The 17705-nt window shown below is 37.4% G+C and overlaps 1 protein-coding gene across 20 annotated transcripts in view; it reads left to right on the plus strand.

Moving 5' to 3' along the window:
* Positions 1-17705, plus strand: part of RALYL (RALY RNA binding protein like) — a 725790-nt gene that overhangs the window by 237614 nt on the left and 470471 nt on the right. Inside the window, exon 2 of one of the 20 annotated variants that reach the window (XM_023227784.1) lies at positions 1090-1221. The exons of the other annotated variants lie outside the window; for them this stretch is intronic. The gene's annotated coding sequence lies outside the window, so the exon portion shown is untranslated. The remainder of the gene's footprint in view (positions 1-1089; positions 1222-17705) is intronic. 20 annotated transcript variants of the gene reach the window in all.

Consider the following 17705-nt stretch of genomic DNA (forward strand, 5'->3'; position numbering starts at 1 on the left):
CGCATATATGTGAAAGTGTAGCCTTCTTACTTTTTGTTTTGTACAATGTCTTCATATAGGGAAAAGAAGCTACCAAATAACCAACATTTTAACTTATCTTATTTTCTTCCTTTTTTCCTTCCTTTTCTTGTTACTTTTCAAAATGCAAGTAACCAGTAGTGTGGAATGTCTACCTTATGCATGGCATAGTGCCAGGCAATGGGTATATAGTAGTTAAATAGGCAGGAACTAGAACAAAAAAGAGGAAACAAGATGAATTTGAGGGGGTGCTTTGAGAAGGCACAAAAGCACCTATAATATGTGCTCTGGTTATGAGAAGAAAAAAATAGTATTTTTAAGATACTGTTGGAGACTAGTGACCTTTTCTTAATGTTTAAAAAAATAATAAGAGAGTCTGTTTTTTCTGATTCTCCATGTCCTAAGATGCGATAATCTCTTGGGCAAGGTAGGATCTTCCTTAGAGGACACGAATTAGAAAGTCTGAATCAGAATCCTCAGTATTTGGTAGAGAGAAAGAAAATACTGGGGAAAAGAGCATGACTTATTTTCTTTTGATGGTGGCACTACTTTTCTATTGGGTTGCAACTAAATTTGGGAGGTTGATACAGTATCATAAAAGCAAAGAAAGATATCCAGTCCTATAGTCTTTTTTTTTTTTTTTTCTTTTATGGTGTACCTTCCTAGGTCAACTGAGTTTTCCATATTCCTTATTGCTGGGACTGTAATCACCTCTCTTTTTATTCTCACTACAATGGGAGATTGCTGTCTTCAGTTATCAAGAGTGTGGATTCCTTTTAGGCTAGATTTCCCACACTTAAATATCCTAATGTTATATCAGGGAAGAGGAGAAAAGACAAAGGATGTACATCAGAGACATGCCATTTTCATATTTATATTTTTCCCCTCTCCAATTCTTTATTTTCCCTCCAAATCCAGAAAACTCTGAGCACTTCTCAAATGGGAAGAGATTAAAATCCTAGTAAGTATTTAAAAAATTCTATTGATAATCTCAAGGCTTTGGCTTTTGGAAATTAAAATAATTTTGCTTTTCTATTCTGTTCTTTTTTTTTTTTTTTTTTTTTTTTTCAGTAAAAGCACCTACCTGAAGACATAAAGATCTTTTCCCCCACTAAGTTGCCCAACAGGGGATGATAAGTTTGAAGAAAATGTGGAAATACAAATCCAATCTGTAATGCATCACCTCATTTTCCCAACACACAAGTGATTGAGCTCTTTATATTCTGATTAAAGTTCCAAAGTATTCATTATTCGTTTTTGACAAGATCTGTAGTGTCCGACATAGGGCATCCTCATACAGCATGGTGCCTAAAAATATGGGGTCAGAATGGTTGGGTTTTAATTGTGACTATGATAGTTACTGATTACGGAACTTTGGGCACAGTATTTAACCAGTCTATGTATCTGCTTCCTCATCTGTAACTTGGAAGTTATTATAAAGCCTTCCACATAGACTTTTTATGGAATTAAAATGAAATAATTCATATGAAATACCCTGGTACACATTAGGCACTCAGTGAATGTTAGCTAGTATTACAAATGTCTGTGACAATTTATTTTGCTTGGTGTCTAGAACCACCATTATTTGACTAGAATTAGTTTAGCAGGAGGATGAAAAAACAGAAGAATGACCCTAAAATGAGTAGCTGTGCTCTTATATTTACTCCTTTCTTTCTTTAAGGCATCAACAACACTCTAGGTACAGTTTTATTTTTTAATGACTATGGTCTTCTCTACATCCTTACATGAATTACCCTCTCCCTCTCCCCCCGAAAAAAGAAATGAATCATTCCATTGTTAGAATGCAGTTTAGGGTCTATAAACTCCAAACTCAGTACATCATTAAAATCTATATTCATTGGGACCTTGAACTTAGTCTTCAAGTTTTACATGCAATACCATTAGTTTATTTAAGTTCAGTTGATTCACTGTGTTTCCGTCTCCCTCCACAAACCAACCTTTTGCATCAGATGTTCTCTTTAACTTGCTTAGAGCGCTGCCATTTTTTGGATATTTTTCCATTTTATCACCTGAAACTTCATTTCCATGTTAAGTAGGCTTCCCTTACATTGTCTAAGTATCTCCCTAATAATTCCCAACATTTTCTTGTCCCAACTGCAGCCTAGTTCTCTCTTTAATATAATTGTTTTACATGCATCTCTTGTTGCAGATATGATTTCTCTCCAACTCTGTATATAAAAAAGATAAGGTGAAAAGAGGATATTGTGAGCAATTCAGTTTCCCTTGCTACTTCCCAGATTGGTAGTCCAACCCCTTTTCTGTGTCTATTCCCTCCAGCCATGCTAGTCTTTATTCATTCTTGTGGCCTCCTTGTATATTCACAGAGGACTTTGCTTTGTGGCTCATAGTCTTCTTGTTCACCATAATTTATGATATCACGAGGGCTCCTTAAGTTTTCTTGAGCCTTTTGGTATTAATGTCTGTCAACTCCATTCTGCTTTAGCAAACTCACTTTCTGCCATCCCTTCTGGGTTTGCTTCCTTTGTTCTGCCTGGAACTCAGTGACTTTCCAACACTTTCATTGTCTTTATCCCATTCTGCATCTGTGCTATTATCCCTAAAACCTGCCTTCATCTAATAATTTACTTGGCTAGTACTATCCTGAGAAGTCTATTATAACTGCTACTACAAATTTATGGTCTTAACTTCTATGAACTCTTATACAGCCATTTGTCCAATTTTCCAAAACAGCACTTCTAAATTTTTCTCTCCAGCTGATTATTAAACCTAATATCCTATCCTGATGCCACTGGAAGATTGTCACTCCAGAGACCCTTCAGAAACATGATCAATCCAACAATGGGATAGAATTGCAGCATCAATTTTTAGAAAGCCAGTATTGTGTGTGTGTGTGTGTGTGTGTGTGTGTGTTGTTTGAAAGGTAGTCAGCTGTTGATAGAACTTGAGGTGAGAATTTCGCGTTTGGTTGGTACCAGTACAGCATTTTTGCAGCATCCCTTGGGATCATTGGAACTAGGAAATAAAGAGTATGTATATTATCAAAAATACAGAGGAATCCAGGATAACAGTCTATCCCTTTATATCATGTGTGGCTGAAATCTCTCTCATATCTCCTTGAACTGAGAACCAAAATGTTTTTACTAATTTATTTACTTAATGAAATGTATTTATTTAAATAAATTTTAATATGCATATTTAAGGTATACAACATGATATTATGGGATACATATAGATAGTAAAAAGCTTACTGCAGCGAAGCAAGTTAATATATCCATCATCTCACATAGTTACCCATTATTTTTAGTTTGTTTTTGTGACAAGAGCAGCTAAAATCTACTTAATTAGTATGAATCTCATATACAACACAATTTGACTACCTACAGCCTTCATTTGTACATTAGATCTCTACACTCTTGCATCCTACATATTTGTTACTTTGTATCCACTGATCTACATCTCCCCATTCCTCCTGCCTCCTGCCCCCTGCCCCTTGTAACTACTCTTTTGCTCTCTCTCCCTCCCTCTCTCTCTCTCTCTCTCCCTCTGTGTGTGTGTGTGTGTGTTTAGATTTTACATATAAGTGAGATCATGCCATACTTTCCTTTCTATGTCTGACATAGTTCACTAAGCATAATGTACTCCAGTCCTATCCATGTTGTAGCAAATGACAAGATCTTGTCCTTTCTTAGTGACAACTCAATTGTGGAAAAACAAACTGATATAAAAATGGGCAAAAGACCTGACTAGACATTTTTTCAAAAGAAGACATTGAAAATGGCCAACAGATTAATGAGCACCATTAATCATCAGAGAAATGTAAATTAAAACCACTGTGAGATACCACCTCATACCTGTCAGGATGGCTGTTATCTAAAAGTCAACAGATAAGAAATGTTGAAGAGGATGTGGGAAAAGGGAACTCTTGCATACTGTTGGTGAGAATGAAGTTTGGTACAGCCATTATGGAGAACAGTATGGAGGTTTATAAATAAATTAAAAATGGACCTACCATATGATCTTATGGGCACATACCTAAAGGAAATGAAATCACCACCTCATAAAGATATCTGCACTTGGCTGGGCTCGGTGGCTCATGCCTATAATCTCAGCAGTTTGGGAGGCCGAGGTGGATGGATCAAGAGGTCAGGAGTTCGAGATAAGCCTGGTCAAGATGGTGAAACCTTGTCTCTACTAAAAATACAAAAATTAGCCGGGTGTGGTGGCTCATGCCTGTAGTCCTAGCTGCTTGAACCCGGGAGGCAGAGGTTGCAGTTAGCTGAGATCGTGCCATTTCACCCCGGCCTGGACGACAAAAGTGAAACTCCGTCTAAAAAAAAAAAAAAAAAAAAAAAAAGATATCTGCACTCCCATGTCATATTCATTGTAGTGTTATTTACAAAAGCCAAGATACAGAAACAACTCATAGATGAATGGATAAATACATTGGTACATATATGTAATTTTACTAATTTCAAAGGCTTATTTTCTAAGACGAAATTTAAAGGGGCAGTTCACCCCAGATACGCCCAGTGGAAACTAGCAAATGTGTACATGAGAGAAGACCGTTTGGTACCTTACCACAATGGCATGTACCATCATCATTTGCCTCAGCTATGACAGTAGCCTCCCTACTAGACTTCCAGCTTCTCCCTGAGGCCCTTTAGTTCATTCTCCACACTGTTTCCATATCCTCCTTTTTAGGTAACAAAACTGATAATAGCAGGCCTTTCTCATTAGTGATTGGAAACTTGGTGAAATGAAGGTTTCTGTACTACATCCTACAGAGTTAGATTGTAAACTTGTTCTATTAATCTGCATTTTAAGTAAGCATTCTATGTTTTTCTATTGCTATTGTTCCACAACTTATATTTTGAGAAAACACTGACCCACAGTATGATATCAAAGGTATGTATGCATTTAAAAAAAAAAAAAAAACCTTTGAGGATCCATTCCTTTTTTTTTTTTTTTTTGAGACGGAGTCTCGCTCTGTCGCCCAGGCTGGAGTGCAGTGGCCGGATCTCAGCTCACTGCAAGCTTCGCCTCCCGGGTTTATGCCATTCTCCTGCCTCAGCCTCCGGAGTAACTGGGACTACAGGCGCCCGCCACCTCGCCCGGCTAGTTTTTTGTATTTTTTTAGTAGAGACGGGGTTTCACCATGTTAGCCAGGATGGCCTCGATCTCCTGATCTCGAGATCTGCCCGCCTTGGCCCCCCAAAGTGCTGGGATTACAGGCTTAAGCCACTGCGCCCGGCCTGAGGATCCATTCTTTAGTATCAATTTTTACTACTGGCTCTTAGGCATTCTGTGCCTTAGCCATATGTGTTACTCATCTTCCAATGTCCTGTCTCTCCTCTGTGCCCTTAATTATGCTCTACTGTTTCTTTTGTTCAGAATATCTCCTGTTCTCCTACTACTGTCTTGAGAAGCTTTCATCAAGTCACCTAGCCAGGTTAGACACTTATCCTCTACCACTCTAGCTTTGTCTTCATAAACCTTGCAAACTAGTTTTCACATTGTCTTGTAATTATCTATCTCTCCCCTCCTCACCTGTGTTGACTATGGTCTTCTTAAATTAATCAAATAAGTATAGGTCACTGTTTCATCTTCTGTAACTGCCCCACTGCCTGGATAGAGGAGGCATTAATTCATTATTGCTAAGGCAATGAATGTATCTTCAAATCTGTGTGTCTCAGATTCCTTACCTGTAAAATAAAGATTTCCGGAGAGACCTTTTTACCAAACAAGGTCTTATTGATCTCTCTCTCTCTCTGTCTGTCTCTCTCTCTCTCACATACACACACACACACACACACACACATACGTGGTTCAATATATTTTAAGTTTATACCAAAACTATTTAAAATAAATAACTCTATAGAATATATAAACTCTTTATTAGTTATAGTTTTCTTTTGTTTTTTAAACATAGTTTGTTTCCCAAAGCTAATGTTAGATAAGAAGACAATCAAAGTAACCAGATAGTCATTAATCATGAAGGCTTTTGATTCTATAAACATAAAAATTCCATCACCTCTGAGGAGTTTCACATGTATCTTGGATTCATCCTAACGTGGGGTATGAAAAATTGGTTTCAATTCAGATGTACGATTTAGATCACTTACCTTTCTTTCCTTATATTTCTTGAGTAGGGCTGTGAGAAATGGCTCAATGTAAAACAAAGTCTTAAACATAGAGTTCTTGATGTAAATGGATGTAGTCAGCCCCAATCTAATTAAAGATTTCTCTCTTTCCTTGACCCTTTGTCAGTATCTTTGTCTGTTGCTTCTAGAAATTAAATTAAAAATTTTACTATGTTTCTGTTCTTTTCTAACCTTGTATTTGCTCGCACACATATGCTGAGATGCACACAGATACACAGAGACACATACAGTGTAACCTGCAGATGAAGGAATTCACACAGAAAACATATATAGGGTGAAGTTAGTTTGCATAGTATAATTACCATTGTACCCTCTACTCTACATTTCCTAATTATCTGACCAACTCTGCATTCAATGTGAAATATATTGTGTGAGTTATGTCTATTAATACATTATGACTTATAATTTATAAACCACCTGTAATGCAAAGCAAATACTATTTCAAGGGGAAAATTTACATATTCAATTTTTTTTATTTATACATACCCTAGGATTTACTGACACATGAAAGATTTATAGAGATTTTCCCCATTGTTTTAAAGTAATTTATGAACACATTTCTTTATCTAATGAAAGCCAAGCAAAGGGAAACAAAACCAAAATCCCTTTCGATAGAGAAATGCTGAGTGAGAGGTGCGAGGACGGGGCACGAAAAAAGCATATTCTATGGCTTAATGCTCTAGGCTTACAAAAGCATGGCGTTGGAATGGTAATTGGATTTCTGAGCATTGCTTTTGAGAATAGACTGCTTAAATTATTGAAAAGGAAATCATTGCAGAAAAGAAGCAGTGAAGAATTGCACAGACTGTCTGAGTACTTACAAACTAAGAATAACATGTGAACAATGAAGAACTGGTTTAGTGCTGTTGAGATTTGACATCTTTAAAAACCTGATATTGTAGCTGTAGTTTTGATCTTTATTCCTATGTTGAATGAAATCCCAATGCCTTTCAGACCAATACTTTAAATGACGGCTGAAACAAATGAGATTTTTAAAATGCTTTTTACAGAAAAATAATTTTTCCCCGAAGTCCACATTATATTTGTGTGTGAAAAACACAGATACAGATACATATACATCTCTATTTTTAGTTTGTTTCATGTGGTTATTTCTGAGGTGGTTGACTTGCCATTCTTAAAATGTTAAGAGAGTCCTCTATCCCCCCAAACTTTCATGTAAATAGAGTGACTGTCACACTGTAAGCATTCAAAAATTATTTGATGTGCTAGAAGAGGCTTGGGAATTGGAGGCGGTATCTGGGTGTTAGCCTCTTAAATCTGCATGTAAATTTCCCATCAGCAATTATGAAAGCAAAACATGTCATTTACTAGACAAAGAGAGTTAAAGGATGTCTGCTATCTGCTTTTTCAACAACATCTATCCACTATTACTGGGGAATCGTGAACATGGACAAAATTTTTACCTTCAGATAACTCATATGTATTGCCCCTCTGCCAAGTTTTTGCATTTTACTCTGAAAGGTGCAGAAAGAAACAAGAAAAGATAGGAAATAGACTTCTAGGAGAGTTTGCTTAAAAAAAAAAGAGTTCCATTTTTTTGGAGATGTACAACACCAATCTTTACTTGTCCTTGTTAAATTTGCCACAGAAGATAAAACATTTGTTGAGTGTATAATTCTGTGCTAAACAACTTGCTAGTTATATTAATCATGCATTTAATATATTGGTCAGAATAACCCTCCCTTTATTTTATAGTGAGCAAATGGAAAACACAGTAATAAAAATTTTTGGGGGGTCACCATAACTAGAATTTCAATCCAATTCTTTTGGACTCAAAAGCATGTATTTTCCTCTACTGTGCAGTAATTTATTTTAAACATTAGTTATTTGAAGACAGTTCAAGTACTGTATAATTTTCTTTGGAGAATATTCATTGCTTTATGGAGTTTCTTTTTATTTTTGTACTCTGCTGTTAAGTTCAAATACAATTGTGCTTTTCTCTTTGTTCAAAGAGAGGAAAGAAAGTCACTCACAAAGTGGCAATGTGCAAAGGACTAGAAAAACATCTATTCTCCACCTGAGACCTAGATTTTATAGAGACAATAAGAACCACTGGGAGGAAACCAGTGAGTGTCAGTGGTTTACTCTAGTGTAAAACATTTGGCTATGGAAAAAATCATGTTATTTATAAAATTGTACAGCACAAGGCACAGGTGTACTTTTTATAAAATTATGAGTGATAATTTTGAATTTTTAACGTTTTAACTATTTTTAAAACATGTCTTACTAGATAGCTTCAGAATATATGAGTAAAAATATGTAAATTATTTACTAATATTGAAAGCAGATTATGGTAGTGAGGAAAATATTCCTGTAATATAACCTTCAATAGCAGGTATTAATTTCACTGATTTCTTGCTGCTTCTTTAGATGGAACAGTACTTCTTTTAGTATCCATCTAAAGAAGCAGCAAGATGGAACTTGCTGCTTCTTTAGATGGAACAGTTCTTTAGATGGAACCATCAATGACAGAGTGTGAGTCCCTCAGTCACTCAGCTGGGCTTTGTAATGTCCTGCTTATTTCCTGTGTTATGTGAGGTTTGTCACTTAATGTTCCTGAGTAAGAATTCTTCTGTAAAATAGGGCACTAATACCGATCTCATAAAATCTCTGGGAGAATTAGCTGACTGAGGTAGGAATTTAATAATGGCAGCCAGCTTGTCCTGAATACTTACAGTGCGCCTGGGATCTTCTCAGATTAATAGGCATTAGCATCTTTAGCCCTCACAACAGCCCATAAGGTTTGACCGTTAAGCCTCATTCCACTGAGGGGACAACTGCAAGGCAGGAAGGGGCATCACACAGATAGGAGTGTCAGAACCAGTGCTGGAAGCCAGGCATTTTGACTCCACAAATTGTGCACTTGGCCAATATACTATACTATCCTGACTCCCACCACTCACCACAAAGTTAGGATTTTTTTTTTCATTCATGGCCAACAGGTCTATGAAAAAATGCCCAATATCACTATGAGGGAAATGCAAATGAAACTACAGTGAGTTATCACCCCATACTTGTTCGGATGACTATAATCAAATATCAAAACAAAAGACAGTCTTCCTATCTAACTGAAATTCTGCATCCTTTGACCAGCATTTTCCCAATTCCTACCAACACAACCACCCAAGACCCTGGTAACCACTATTCTGCTCTCTAGTTGTATGTTACTAACCTCTTTTGATTCCATATTTGAGTGAGATCATGCAGAATTTGTCTTTCTGTCCTGCTGCTCTCACCTACAATAATGTCCTCCAGGTTCATTCATGGAGATGCAAATGGCAGGATTTCTTTTTGTGTGTGTGGCTGAATAGCACTGCATTGTGTGTCTTTACCGCATTATCCATTCATCCATTAATGGACATTTAGGCTGATTTCATATCATGGCTAATGTGAACAATGCTGCAATAAACATGGTAGTGCAGAGATCTCGACAACATACTGATTTCATTTCCTTTGGTTGTATACCCAGTGGGGGGATTGTTTGATAATAAGAAAATGAGTGTTGGTAAGAATGTGGAGAAATTAGAATCCTGCACACTGTTGGGAATGTAAAATTCTGTAGCAGCTATGGAAAATAGCATGGAGGTTCTTCAAAATGTAAATATGGAGCTACCATAGGGTTTAGCAATTCTACTTCTGGATATGTATCCAAAAGATTTTAAATCAGGGTCTCAAAGATTGTTCGCACTCCCCTGTTTGTTGTAGCATGATTCATAATAGCTAAAACATGAGGTATAAATATAGAATGGAATGTTATTCAGCCTTAAAGGAAAATCCTGTCATATGCAACAACATGGAAGAACCTGGAAGTCATTGTGCTAAGTGAAATAATCCATGCAAAGAAGAACAAGTACTGCAGAATTTAACTTATATGAAGAATCTAAAATAGACTCATAGAGGCAGAGAATGGAATGGTGGTTGCCAGGAGTTGAGGGTAGGGGAGAAATAGGGAGTTGCTATTCAGTGCCTATACAAATTATATGTGGTTCTAGAAATCTGTATTAAATCATGCCTATGGTCAATAATACTGTGTTTTATACTTAAAAAAAATGTGTTAAGAGTGTAGATCCCAGGTTAAATGTTCTCACCACAAAAATATGTATGGGTTGGATTGTGTCCCCCAAAATGATACGTTGAAGCACTAACCCTGGTACCTCAGAATGTGATCTTATTTAGAAATGGCGTCCTTGCTGATGTAATTAGTTAAGATGAAGTCATACTACAGTAGGCTGAGTTCTAAATCCAACATGCCTGGAGTTTTATAAGACAATGTGAATATACAAAAGAAGATGCCACATGATGATGGAGACATAGATTGGAATTATACAGTTGCAATCCAAGGAATAACAAAGATGACCAACCTCCACCAGAAGCTAAAAAAAGACGAGGAAGGTTCCTACCCAGAGTCTCACAGGGAGCATGGCCCTGTTGACATCACAATTTCAGACTTCTATCCACCAGAACTGTGAAACAATACGTTTCCATTGTTTTAAGCCACCCAGTTCGTGGTCATTTGTTATGGAAGCTCTTATACACATACACACACACACACACACACACACACACACATATTTAATCGATATTATAAGAAAGAGTGAGCAAAGTATTAGGTACAATAATTGCTCAAAAGCGATTGTTCCTATTTTATGTAGTCTAATTGTGGGGAAGTCTGTGCTTATGGGACTTTTAAAAAAATCAAACATTTCCTGTATGTAATTTGCTAAAGTTAAAAATCTATAAAACCACAGTGTTCTTGTATACTCCTTCAGGAGACAAATATGTGCCTTTCTTGACGTGGAAGTTTCTTTCCACTTCAGCAAGTAACACATTCACTCCAAACTTAGCGTTCATCATTTTTGGCACTTGGATCAGTATTTAGGTCTATATTGCCTTGTAGTATTTATTTGTATTTTAACTGTCTTAATTTCTTTATGTATGTAGATTATAAATTCTTAGAGGGAGAGGATTATATTTTATACTTTTGTAATATAGCACCTAAAACAGGGCGATGTTTGATATGGTTTGGCTTTGTCCCCACCCAAATCTCAACGTGAATTGTATCTCCCAGAATTCCCACAGGCTGTGGGAGGGACTCAGGGGGAGGTAATTGAATCATGGGGGCTGGTCTTTCCAGTGCTATTCTTCTGATGGTGAATAATTCTCACGAGACCTGATGGGTTTATCAAGGGTTTCTGCTTTTGCTCCTTCCTCATTTTCTCTTGCTGCCACCATGTAAGCAGTGCCTTTCACCTCCAGCCATGATTCTGAGGCCTCCCCAGCAATGTGGAACTGTAAGTCCAACCAAACCTCTTTTTCTTCCCAGTCTTGGGTATGTCTTTATCAGCAGCATGATAATGGACTAGTGTGTGTGTGTGTGTGTGTGTGTGTGTGTGTGTGTGTATAATACCATGTATAACATTTGAAAATATATATATTCAAATTTCAGTCTCTGGCATTCATATCAAAATTTGTTTGTGGGTCCCTCAATTGATCAGCTTAATAATGTCTTCCCTTCTCAAGGGAAGGTAGGTATATTAGTTTTCTAGAGCTGCCATAACAAAGTACCACAGACTGGGTAGCTTAAAACAACACAAATGCGTTGCCTCACTGTTTGGGAGGCTACAAGTCCAAGGTCAAGGGTTGTCAGGGTTGGTTTCTTCTGAGGCTGTCTCCTGGGTTTGTTGTTGACTGTCTTCTCACTGTATTTTCACATGGTCTTCCCTTTGTGCCTGTCTGTGTCCTCATCTCCATTTTAAAAAAGAACACTAGTCATATTAGATTAGGGCCCACCCTAATGACCTCATTTTAACTTACCTCTTTTGTAATCCATCTCCAAACAGAGTCACATTTTGAGATATTGGGTGTTAGGACTTTAACATATGAATCTGAGGGAGACACAATTCAGCACAAAGCACAAGGCATGAATAACTTGTTTTTGTACAGATTCTTTTTTTTTTTTTTGAGACGGAGTCTCACTCTGTCGCCCAGGCTGGAGTGCAGTGGTCGCCCAGGCTGGAGTGCAGTGGCCGCATCTCAGCTCACTGCAAGCTCCGCCTCCCGGATTTATGCCATTCTCCTGCCTCAGCCTCCCGAGTAGCTGGGACTGCAGGCGCCCACCACCTCGCCCGGCTAGTTTTATTTTTTTTGTATTTTTTAGTAGAGACGGGGTTTCACCGTGTTAGCCAGGATGGTCTCCATCTCCTGACCTCGTGATCCGCCCATCTTGGCCTCCCAAAGTGCTGGGATTACAGGCTTGAGCCACCGCACCCGGCCTTGTACAGATTCTTACCTAAGGAACTACCTTTCCAGAAAGCCCTGTGAAATATTCAAAAGTATATGAGGTGACGGACACATGAATTAGCTTGATTTAACCATTTCACAATGTATACAGATACCAAAACATGTTGCACACTGAGAATATACTTAGTTTGTATGTGCTAGTTATATACCTTGGCCATAAACTCATGTGGATAATGTTTTTCTCTAAGAGCAAACTTAAAGAATATTAATCAAAGAGTATTCATATCAAATAATTACTGTCTGTTGTTTTCCAACTTGGTAATTTTCTCGAGGTAAGAAAAAATAGATCATGGCTGACTTCAGCCTCAACTACCTGAGCTCAAGTAATTCTCCCACCTCAGCCTCCTGAGTAGCTGGGACCACAAGTGCACACTACTATGTCTGGCAAATAAAAAAAAAATATATATATATATATATTTGTAGAGACAAAATCTCGCTATGTCACCCAGACTGTATAATATGCTTGATCAAACTGACAATATTGATTTAGATTTCAATATAGTAATCCCTATTCTTTCAAGTAATAATGTCTTAAAAGTAATGAATGCAAAGGAGATAACTGATATTTGAACGCACTGACATGACCATTTCAAGAATATGACATGACCTCTTCAATTGCTCCATTCGGCTTTTAGATGGAAGGAGAATGCATTAGTCTCTTACAGGATGTACTGTCTTTATCTGAGGAACTTTGAAGAGTATGAAAAACAGCTAGTAGGGAAAAAAGAAAGCTTTCATATTCTTTGATGTGGAGGATTCTGTGATTCTAACACTGTGATTATTTGTCTCTGTACCAGAGCTTACTAGCCTACACAGATATTAGCATTCATAGCTATATGTAATTCAAATTTATTTCTGTATGTGAGAAGGAATGTGATTCCCTTCTCTAAAAATCATTTAGTGTATAGACATCGCATTATCCCTCTGTTGGTAGAAATATTACAAATCTTGGATGAAATTTTTTCTCATTGCACAAATTTATGCTGCTAAATATATTTATCCAGATCAGTCTCCAAAATGAACACTAAATAATAATTAGTAGTTTTCAGAAATTTTAGAGAAAAAAGGGAAAAAAAAAAACTCTATTCAGAGGGGACTTTTTAATGAACTCTAGAGACATACATTAATATAAGTAACTGTAAGTTGATGATGTTGTACAATTACTTTTTACTACCCACGATGTAACAAAATCGGATCCTGTGAAGTGCTGTGTGTTTAAAGCTTGTCATCTTAATCACAGAACTACATTTGCCTTGCTTCCCAGGAATTGAATATTCAGGGTAATCACTACCATACTCATCAAAGAAACTAAGGCCAGCCCCTCTTTCCTGAATCTTACTAGCCCGTAGTTCTAGAACTGGCCTTTTCTTTCACTCCTGAAAATAAGGCATTGAACTGTGTTTCAGTGCAGGACCCAGTGTTTCCTACTCACCCTACTGTCCTTAGATTTACTCAGAGCTGTTCCCTGATGGAGATGCAGGATTGGATAGAAAGGATGCTTTCTTCTCTAGAAATATGGTTGTTGTGGATTAAAAGTGTCCAGAGGTGAGGGCTAAAAGACTTCACATAGGGTACAGTGTATACTGCTCGGGTGGTGGGTGCACCAAAATCTCAGAAGTCACCACTAAAGAACATATTCATGTAACCAAACACCACCTGTTTCCCGAAACCTATTCAAATAAAAAAATTAGAGATTCCCAAATCTATTTCCAATAAGTCTGAAGTAGTTGATCTACGCAATTTGAAGAAGATTAAAAATTATTAAATACTCTAGATGATTCTGGTATGGATGACTAAGAGCCCTGCTCCCAGACAGGCTCAGAACTCCAGAATGCTCACAGCTGAATGAAAAGGGAACGTTTGCTTCTCAGTAGAAACCAAGCAGTATTGAAGAGGTAGAGGGTTAGAGGAAGCTAAGAATAAAACTCCTTAAAAATGAATGAGTGCTTCTGATCCAAAATGATTTTTCAGAATTTACTGCATATATAAGGCAGCCTATCCCTTTTTTATGAGATCAGTTTTATATTGGGAACCTCTCACATTATCATGTCTTTTAAAAACAAAAAATAAAACCTTTGCAGAGGCACTAAAAAAAAGTGTCTTTTTGACAATCATAGGAGTTACTAATATTTTTTTGAAATTTTAAACGTCTTATTTATTATTTGGGAAGACAGTGGTGGATGTGCTTCTTGGATCATTTTAACTTAGTCTCTTTTTTTTTTTTTTTTTTTTTTTTTTTTTGAGATGGAGTCTAGCTCTGTCACCCCGGCTGGAGTGCAGTGGCCGGATCTCAGCTCACTGCAAGCTCCGCCTCCCGGGTTTACGCCATTCTCCCGCCTCAGCCTCCCGAGTAGCTGGGACTACAGGCGCCCGCCACCTCGCCCGGCTAGTTTTTTGTATTTTTTAGTAGAGACGGGGTTTCACTGTGTTAGCCAGGATGGTCTCGATCTCCTGACCTCGTGATCCACCCGTCTCGGCCTCCCAAAGTGCTGGGATTACAGGTTTGAGCCACCGTGCCCAGCCTTAACTTAGTTTCTAAAACAGCTTTATTGAGGTATAATTGATATAAAAACAGCATACATATTTAATGTATATACTTTGATGAGTTCAGACATACACATATATCTGTGAAACTTTACTGCAAGATTGTAATAAACATAACCATCGCCCTCAAAAGTTTCTATATGTCCCATCTCCTGTTTTGTTGTGAGAACATTTAACATAAGATCTACCATCTGAACAATGTATTTATTTATTTATTTATTTATTTAATAATTTCAAGTCTTGTTTTAGATTTAAGGGGTATATGTGCAGATTTCTTACATGGGTATAATGGATGATGCTGGGGTTTGGGGTGCGATTGAACCTGTCACCAAGGAGATATCATAGTACCCAAGAGTTTTTCAACCCTTGCTCCCTCCTCCCTACCCCCTTGCAGTAGTCCCCAGTGTTTATTGCTGCCATTTTTATGTCCATTTGTGTCCAATGTTTACGTCTTACTTGTAAGTGAGAACATGCGGTATTTGGTTTTCTGTTTCTGAATTAATTCACTTAGAATGATGGCCGCCAGCTGCATCCATGTTGCTGCAAAGGACGTGATTTCATTCCTTTTTATAGCTGTGTAGCCTTTCATGGTATATATGTATAACATTTTCTTCATGCAATTCACCATCAATAGGCACGTACGTTGATTTCATGTCTTTACTATTGTGTCGTGTTGAACACACAAGTGCATGTGTCTTTCTAGTAGAACAATTTACTTTATTTTAGATATCTACCCAGTAAAGGGATTGCTAGGTTGAATGGTAATTCTAAGATCTTTGAGAAATCTCCAAATTACTTTCCACAATGACTGAGCTAACTAAATTCCCATCAACAGCACATAAGCATTCCCATTTCTTTGCAGCCTCGCCAGCATCTGTTGTTCTTTGATTTTTTAATAGTAGCCATTCTGACTTGTATGAAATGATATCTCATTGTAGTTTTGATATGCATTTCCCTGATAATTAGTGATATAGATTGGATATTTGTCCCTGCCCAAATCTCATGTTGAATTGTAATTTGCAGTGATGCAGGTGGGGCCAGGTGGGAGGTGTTTATATCATGAAGGTGGATTCCTCATGGTTTGGTGCTGTCTTCATGATAGTGAGCTCTTGAGACGTCTGATGGTTTAAAAGTGTGTGGCATTTCTCCTTTCCCCTTTCTTTTTCTTGTTTGCACCTGCTTTCATTATGCGATGTGCTCCCTCTTTGCCTTTCACCATGATTGTAAGTTTCCTGAGGCCTCCCTAGAAGCCAAGCAGATGCCAGCATCATGCTTCCTGTAAAGTGCAGAACTGTGAGCCAATTAAACATCTTTTCATTATAAATTACCTTATCTCGCGTATTTCTTTATAGCAATACAAGAACAGCCTAATACAATTAGTGATGTTAAACAGTTTTTCCTGTATTTGTGGGCCACTGCTGTCTTCTTTCGACAAGTATCTGTTCATGTCTTTGGCCTCACTTTTTAATGGGGTGATTGCTGTTTGCTTGCTGAATAAGTTTCTTATATATTCTGGATATTAGACATTTGTCAGATTAGTTGCAAATATTTTCTCCCATTCTGTGGTTGTCTGTCTACTCTGTTGATAGTTTCTTTTCCTGTGCAGAGGCTCTTTAGTTCAATTAGTTCCTAGTTACCAATTTTTGTTTCTTTTTCGATTGTTTTGGAGGATATATCCATAAATCATTTCCCAAGGCTGATGTCCAGAATTGTGTTTTCTAGGTTTTCTTCTAGGATTATTTTATTTATTTATTTATTTATTTATTTATTTATTTATTTAGAGACAGGGTCTCACTCTGTTCCTCAGGCTGGAGGGCTGTGGCACAATCTCAGCTCACTCTACCTCTACCTCCTGGGCTCAAGCCATCCTCCTGCCTCAACCTCACAATTAGGTGGGACTATGGGCATAGACCATCTCACTCAGCTATTTTGTTTTTGGTGTTTGTAGAGACGGGGTTCTGCCATGTTGTCCAGGCTGATCTCAAATTCCTGAGCTCAAGTGATCCATATACCTTTACCTCCCAAAGTACTGGGATTACAGGCTTGAGCCACTGTACCTGGCCCTTCTAAGATTCTTATAGTTTGCAATCTTACATTTAAAGACTTAATCCATCTTAAGTTAATTTTTGTATATGCTAAAAGTTAATGGGTCAGTCTCATTCTTCTGCATATAGCCAGCCCACCATTCCAGCACCATTGATTGAAAATGAAGTCCTTTCCCCGTTTCTTGTTTTTGTCAGTTTTGTCAAAGATCAGATGGCTATAGGTGTGCAGCTTTATTTCTGGGTTCCCTATTATGTTCCATTGGTCTATGTGTCTGTGTGTTTTGTTTGTGTGTGTGTGTGTTTGCAGTGCCTTCAGCCTTGTTTTGTTTTGCTTAGGATTGCTTTCATCATTTGGGCTCTTTTATGTTCCGACATTAATTTTAGATTTTGTTATAATTCTTTGAAAAATGATGTTGATAGTTTGACAGGAATTGTGTTGAATGCATAGATTGGTTTGGGCAGTATGGTTGTTTTAGTGATATTGATTCTTCAAATCCATGAACATGGAATGTTTGTCCATTTGTGCCATCCATTGTATTTCCATTGTGTGTTGTATTTCTCCTTATAGAGATCTTTCAACTTACAGAAGTCATTTTTATTCCAGCTTGCTCCCTTTTTTTCTAATGTGTTCTCG

The sequence above is a fragment of the Piliocolobus tephrosceles genome, chromosome 7 (assembly GCF_002776525.5).
Source record: "Piliocolobus tephrosceles isolate RC106 chromosome 7, ASM277652v3, whole genome shotgun sequence".
Classification (NCBI taxonomy): Eukaryota; Metazoa; Chordata; class Mammalia; order Primates; family Cercopithecidae; genus Piliocolobus; species Piliocolobus tephrosceles.